The 7,827-nt window shown below is 30.6% G+C and overlaps 1 long non-coding RNA gene across 1 annotated transcript; it reads right to left on the reverse strand.

Annotated features, from left to right (window-relative positions):
* Window positions 1-2,573: 2,573 nt before the first annotated feature.
* On the reverse strand, window positions 2,574-5,499 carry LOC149508814 (uncharacterized). The gene is made up of 2 exons (XR_016335941.1): window positions 3,545-5,499; window positions 2,574-3,478 (listed from the first exon to the last, which is right to left on the reverse strand). It is a non-coding gene; the product is annotated as an uncharacterized LOC149508814 (long non-coding RNA).
* Between the last annotated feature and the right edge of the window lie 2,328 nt (window positions 5,500-7,827).

Here is a 7,827-nt window from a genome sequence, read left to right on the forward strand (position 1 = left end):
CAACCTGAAGGATAATAAAATAACGAAGATATCTATTCAATCCATTCAGCTTATTTTATAGAACGAAAGGAATAGGGAAAAGAAAAGTTTATATTTCAACGAATCGCACGTAGAGATATTGATAAAACACATAGAGTTAATGGTATTTCATAACTAATCGATTGAGCAGCAGCTCGCAGACCACCTAAAAAGGAATATTTATTATTTGATCCGTATCCTGACATAAGAAGTCCAACAGGAGCAATACTTGAAATGGCAATCCATAAAAAAATACCGATATTGAGATCGGCTAAAATAAGGCGAGAGCTAAAAGGAATTACTGAAAAACTTAGTAAAATGGATATGACTGCTATAGACGGTCCAATACGGAATAAACGAGTATTTCCTCTAGATGGAAGAATATTCTCTTTGAAAAGCAGTTTTGTTCCATCTGCTAGAGCTTGAAGAATTCCCAAAGGGCCGGCGTATTCAGGCCCAATACGTTGTTGTATTCCTGCAGATATTTCTCTTTCTAACCATACAATTACTAGTACACCTATTGTGATTCCCAATACAAGAGTCAAAATAGGGACAAACATCCATATGATCCCATAGACCTCTTTTAAGGATTCCAATCTGTAAAAGGAATTGATATCTTCTACTTCTGTTGTATAAATTATCATTTCAACGATCAACTTCTCCCATAATGATATCTATGCTACCTAGTATCGTCATAATATCAGCCAATTTCATTCTTTTAACTAACTGAGGAAGAATTTGCAAATTGATAAAACCCGGCGGGCGAATTTTCCATCTCCAAGGAAAACCACTTTGATCTCCTATCAGAAAAATTCCTAATTCTCCCTTTGGGGCTTCCATTCTCGCATAAAGTTCTTGTCTCGGTAATTCAAATGTAGGAGAAGGTTTTTTACTAATGAATCGATATTCAAAATCATTCCATTCTGGATCCCTTTCTCGATCAAAACATCGGATTTCTAAATTCTCATAGGGACCCCCCGGAATTCCTTCCAGGGCCTGTTGAATTATTTTTATGGATTCCGTCATTTCACTGATTCGGACTAAATAACGAGCTAATGAATCTCCTTCTTTTTGCCACTGGATTTCCCAATCAAATTCGTCGTAACACTCATAATGATCAACTTTACGAAGATCCCATTTGATTCCAGAGGCTCGTAGCATTGGGCCGGATAGACCCCAATTTATTGCTTCTTCTCCACCAATAACCCCTACCCCTTCAACTCGTTCTAAAAAAATAGGATTTCGCGTAATAAGTTTTTGATATTCAACAATTCCTGTTAAAAAATAATCACAGAAATCCAAACATTTATCTATCCAGCCATAGGGTAGATCGGCCGCTACTCCTCCGATACGAAAATAATTATGCATCATTCTCATACCGGTGGCAGCTTCGAATAGATCATATACTAATTCTCTTTCTCTGAAAATATAGAAAAAGGGGGTCTGTGCACCAATATCGGCCATAAAAGGTCCAAGCCATAATAGATGAGAAGCTATACGACTCAACTCCAACATAATTACTCTGATATAGCTGGCTCTTTTAGGGACTTGAATATTGCCCAATTGTTCTGGTCCATTTACGGTTATTGCTTCCGTGAACATAGTGGCTAAATAATCCCAACGTGTTACATAAGGCAAATATTGTATAATTGTTCGGTTTTCCGCAATTTTTTCCATTCCTCTGTGTAAATAACCTAATATTGGTTCACAGTCAACAACATCTTCACCATCTAGAGTAACGATGAGACGAAGAACACCGTGCATTGATGGGTGGTGAGGTCCCATATTGACTATCATAAGGTCTTTTTCTGTAGCTGATAGATTCATAAGTTTTTCCTCGATTCATTCTTACATGAATTGTTGAAAACGAAAAGAAGTACATCAAAATGAAAAATATAATAAATCGACTAATTCAATCAAATTAACGATTTTTTGATTCCCGAATATCCAACTCACTAATTAATTCTTTATAACGTATGTTATTTTTCTTTGATAAATAAGACAGAAGCCGTTGACGTTTTCCTAGAATTTTACGTAGACCTCTCTGAGATAAATAGTCTTTTTTGTGCAATTCCAAATGTGAAGTAAGTCTTCGTATCTTATTGGTGAAACTGACTATTTGAAATTCAACGGACCCCTTGTTTTCTTCTTTTTTTTCTTGAAAAATAACTGAGATGAATGAATTTTTTACCATAAAACAAAAATTTCTCTCCCCCTTTTTTTGAATGTGAATTTTACTGATCAGTAATAATAATAATACCATTCATTTTAATCATTTTAATATGCACAATGATTTTAAGTTCGTTATGAACTTTATAATTTTTTTCAAATAAATTAATCAATCCGGTTTTCAATCATAATATATGGAAAAATGTACCATTGACGAATTTTCAAACGCGGATACATATGTATCCTTACCATACTGAAACGACTGCCATTATTACTATTAAACCAATAGCGATTCATACAAGCTAAATCTTCTAATCGATAATTGGGCCAAAGAAGAACTTTAATTTAATTAGTTTCTTTTATCACTATCAAGATGTTTGTTTATATCAAAACTTGACCACAGTTTTTTACATTATTTAAAAATACTGGATTTCTATGCATACCATTTTTATCCCTTGAATTGAAAGAAATTCGAATTCGCAATTCTCTCCGGTGGTTAGGGGATAAAATATTTTCAGGAATAAACAAATCATAATGATTTTGTCTTATTTTCAGTCATTTTTTGATGTCTTGCAATGGATTCATCAAAATTATTTTTTCAATATAGTTTTTTTTTTTGCGTCTTTTTTTTTTTTGCGTCTTTGATTAATTTCATGTTTATTTTTATGAACCAATGAAATACTTATAGTTTGATATAGAATAAATTGTCCATCAATTTCTACATACCGGCGAATTGGTTCGATAATCAATACTCCTTTTTTGAGTAGGTATTGATAAGTTAAAAGTAACTTATCCGCCGAATCCATCAAAATATCCAGATTCGTTCCTCCTCTTCTAAACAGAGTATAGAAAAGTTTCATTCATATTTATCAGGCCAAGAATGAAAGAATATGCTTTGATATTTTTGATTATTTTTTCATCGAAAGAATCAGCATCCATCCGAATTGAAAATACAAATACTTTTGTAGGAATAAACGAGCTTCTCTCTTGCTCTCGTCTTCCTTTCTATGTTTTTTTGATTTACCAGAATCTTCTTCAACATCTTTTTCTTGATTGTCTGATTTTACCTTTTCTTGATCTGATTTACCTTTTTCTTGATTGGATGATTTACCTTTTTCTTGATTGGATGATTTACCTTTTTCTTGATTGTATGATTTACCTTTTTCTTGATTGGATGATTTACCATAATCTTCTTCAACATCTTTTTCTTGATTGTATGATTTACCTTTTTCTTGATTGGATGATTTACCATAATCTTCTTCAACATCTTTTTCTTGATTGTATGATTTACCTTTTTTCTTCATTGTATGATTTACCATAATCTTCTTCAACATCTTTTCTTGATTGTATGATTTACCTTTTTCTTCATTGTATGATTTACCATAATCTTCTTCAACATCTTTTTCTTGATTGTATGATTTACCTTTTTCTTGATGGATGATTTACCTTTTTCTTGATTGGATGATTTACCATAATCTTCTTCAACATCTTTTTCTTGATTGTATGATTTACCTTTTTCTTGATTGGATGATTTACCTTTTCTCTTGATTGGATGATTTACCATAATCTTCTTCAACATCTTTTTCTTGATTTGAGAGAACGGATCTAAATTTTCTTTTTTTTTTTGCATCTGATACAAGATCCTCTTTTTTTCCATTAAAATTAAAATTGAAAAGAAGTAGTTTTATTGGTATGATCCATGGTTCAACCTTATATGCATTATATAGTAGCACAAATTCTGGGAAGAACAAAGTCCAGATTCGATATTTGATAATTATTAAAATTATTAATCACAGTCTTAATATTTTTCTTACTCTTGGTACTGGTTTTTCTTACTACTTGGTACTGGTCTTCTTACTCTTGGTACTGGTATCGACCCAGGACTCAATATCGGTCTTATTTCTAAGACAAAAATTAAGAATTCTCCAATTAAAAAATTTTCTATGCGAAAATTTCCCCGTTTTCCCCGTTTTCCCCGTTAGATAATTATGGATAGGAATATCCCCCAATATATCAAAAAATTTTTCGTTTATCCATGTTGTAATTATAAGGAATCTCTTCCCTCTTAATTTACTTGTAATGGTGATCCATAAGTATATGAGTCCCTCATATCTTGATATATAATAAATATATATGATAATAAATTATATCTATAGTGTTTTTAAAATTATCTTTTTTATATTTTTGTCTTGATTCCGTTTTTGTTCTTGATTCAGTTTATATTCTTGATTCAGTAATGAATTCGCTTGAAAATCATTTTTTTTTTCGTAATGTATTAATCTTTCTTTTTCAATCTGAATCCCATTTTGTTAAATCTTATTTTGAGCCATATAGTGTTGATTGACTCTATTTCGCCATTGTTCTGGTACTAATCTAAGCCATTATACTCTGAACAAAATCGTATTGATAATCGTATTGATAATGACTCCTTAACCAGTTTTTCCATTCCTTTATTCCAGAGATTTTTTGTCTTAACCCATAATGATGTTTTAATTGGGAATGAGATATTCCTTGTTCTTCAAAATAATCTTTTATTTCATTTTTAAGAAAAAGAGATGTTCCGTGATATTGAAGGATAGGTTTGAATTTAATAACTTGGGTTTGTGATAATTTGTAAAATACATATGCTTGTGAGAGGGAGGATAAGTCACAAAAAGCTTTTGCATTTTGATTTCTAATATTCGAAAGTGAGTTTTTTATATTTTTTATAGTGAAATAAATGAATTGTATTTTTATTTGGTTTATTAATTCTTTCTTGATTTGGCTTCATTATTGTAAATGAATTTATCAATCATTTTTTTTGTTGATTCAAGAAAAAGTTGTGGATTGGGTCTTGGAATATTAATGATATATTTAATGATATATAGAAAAATATCTATGTAATATCTTTTGAATAAAAAGTTTTATAAATAAATAGAATTTACGGATTAATCGAATATTCTTCTTTTTAATATTTTCCAAAATTTTTTGATGATTCTAATTTCTTGTCTTTTATAATTTTTTCTATTTGATTTTTGATTGTGTTTGTTCTCTCAGTCAGATCTTTTATCTTTTTTCTGTTAATGAATAATTTGTCCGCTCCATAGATTGAATTTGAAGGATGATTCGTCAATCATATCTTATTACTGATTATCGAATCTTTTTTAGTTTCGCCCAAATCTTTTTTAGTTTCGCCCAATTCTTCTCTCAACTCCAAAACTGGATTTCTTTTTGAAAGTTTTTTTATTATTCCCTTTACAAATGGAATTTTTGTTTCTCCTGAGACTTTTCGAAACAATTTTTTTCCTTTTTTAAAAATTTTCCATTTTTCACTTTTTTTTTCTAGTTCGTTAAAAATAGGCTGAAAAAACGAAGGCCGTCTTCGAGGAGGACCGCAAGGTAAGTCACTTTCCAGTCCACAAGCTGTTAAAAAGCAAAAATCATTCTTTTTAACTTTCTTTTTTTTCATTGGATCTTTATGCTTTTTTTTCATTGGATCTTTATGCTTTTTTTTCATTGGATCTTTATGAGAGGGTTTCAGTTTAGATCCGCGCCAAGGTTTCAGGCGAAAAGGATATAGGATCTTGATCTGGATACCTTCTGATAACCAATTTTTTGGAAAGTCTTTTGTGGAGAATTGAAGACCATTATAAGTGCATTTAACATGTATTTCTCGCTTCCAACCCTTGAAATCCGTGGACCACTCAGGAATTTGAAATAATAATATACGGACAATGTTTTTAGCTATTATCAATGAAGGTAATAGAATATATTTTCTAAAAATCGATTGGGCTATTAACATGATGCCCCTTGGTCCTTGACCAAAAAAGACGATATCCCAAAATTCTGCTGCGTCCAGCAGGAAGTCATCTGCCTCTGACTCTTGTCTTCTTTTTTCTTTCTCTTTTTTGTCTCCTTTTTGTATCTCTTCTATGCTTTCTCTTCTTTTTTCTTCCTCTTTGTCTCTTTCTTGTATCTTTTCTATGCTTTCTCTTATCTCTTCGTCTTCTTCTCTTATGTCCTCCTCATTTTCTGTATAATCAGAAATTTGTGATTCTTTGTTTTTCCATATCCAATTTCGAGATATTAGTTTTATCAGCCAAGAAATATCAGAATACAAAGATCTGAACACTCTGAAGAAGAGGCTGTCTACTCTGTCAAAAAAAAGTGGGGAATGCACATTTGATTGAAACAGTTCCCCATTAATTATTTTACGTCTTTGGGCACGCACGGCACCTTTTATTATGTCTCGACGAAAATTCGGTTCTGGCGAATATTCCATCAAAGATAGGTCGTTTTCTATATCGTTTGGTAGAAAAAAATCATCCTTTAACTCCTCCTTAGAAAAAACTATTGCGTACCGGAAGATTCTTGAACGAATTGCATAATCTGTTATCATGTGTTCCTCGCCTCCTCTATGGTGTTGTTCGAAAATGTCGAGTAGTTTGTAAGACCATCGAGGAACTTCTTTACTTATTTCTTTTATTCCATTACTTATTTCTTTTATTCCATTAGATTTTTTTATAATTGTTTGATTGTCGGGATTAGTTATAACTATATTGCATAAAAATTTCAAAATTTTGACTCGATCCTCGGAATCGATATTTCCCTGTTCATCTTCTGTTTCTGTCAATAAAGAAAGTTCTTTTTCTGTTGATAATGATTTGAGTGTATCTATTGTCTGTTCATCTTCTGTTTCTGTCAATAAAGAAAGTTCTTTTTCTGTTGATAATGATTTGAGTGTATCTATTGTCTGTTCATCTTCTGTTTCTGTCAATAAAGAAAGTTCTTTTTCTGTTGATAATGATTTGAGTGTATCTATTGTCTGTTCATCTTCTGTTTCTGTCAATAAAGAAAGTTCTTTTTCTGTTGATAATGATTTGAGTGTATCTATTGTCTGTTCATCTTCTGTTTCTGTCAATAAAGAAAGTTCTTTTTCTGTTGATAATGATTTGAGTGTATCTATTGTCTGTTCATCTTCTGTTTCTGTCAATAAAGAAAGTTCTTTTTCTGTTGATAATGATTTGAGTGTATCTATTGTCTGTTCAAATTCGTAATAATCAGTAGCAAGAAGTATAACATGAATCTTATTTATCCAAAACGGATCCGTGTTTGTTTTTTCACTTAAAGGTGAAAACAATTTTTTGATTCTTCCGCGGTAGGGTCCCTGCAAGAAAGGATCATATATTTTAGGCAAGTATTTTATTTTAGTTTCATTATTAGTTTCATTATTAGTTTCATTATTAGTTTCATTATTTCTTTTAGTTTCATTATTTCTTTTAGTTTCATTATTTCTTTTAGTTTCATTATTAGTTTCATTATTAGTTTCATTATTAGTTTCATTATTTCTTTTAATTTCATTATTTCTTTTAGTTTCATTATTAGTTTCATTATTAGTTTCATTATTAGTTTCATTATTAGTTTCATTATTAGTTTCAGTAGTAGTTTCTTCATTATTAGTTTCATTATTAGTTTCATTATTAGTTTCATTATTAGTTTCTTCATTAGTTTCATAATTAGAAAATCGAGTCCTTTTTTCAAGTATGCCCAGATCAAAAGATTCCTTATATAAATATTCCTTATCTAAATATTCGACTCTCTTTATAAACTCCTTACTTAAATTTATTCTTTTTAGTTCATTGATAAAACTCCAATCAGTAT

Source organism: Durio zibethinus, unplaced genomic scaffold (genome assembly GCF_047325235.1).
Source record: "Durio zibethinus cultivar Kanyao isolate XHJ-2024 unplaced genomic scaffold, ASM4732523v1 HiC_scaffold_299, whole genome shotgun sequence".
Lineage (NCBI taxonomy): Eukaryota > Viridiplantae > Streptophyta > Magnoliopsida > Malvales > Malvaceae > Durio > Durio zibethinus.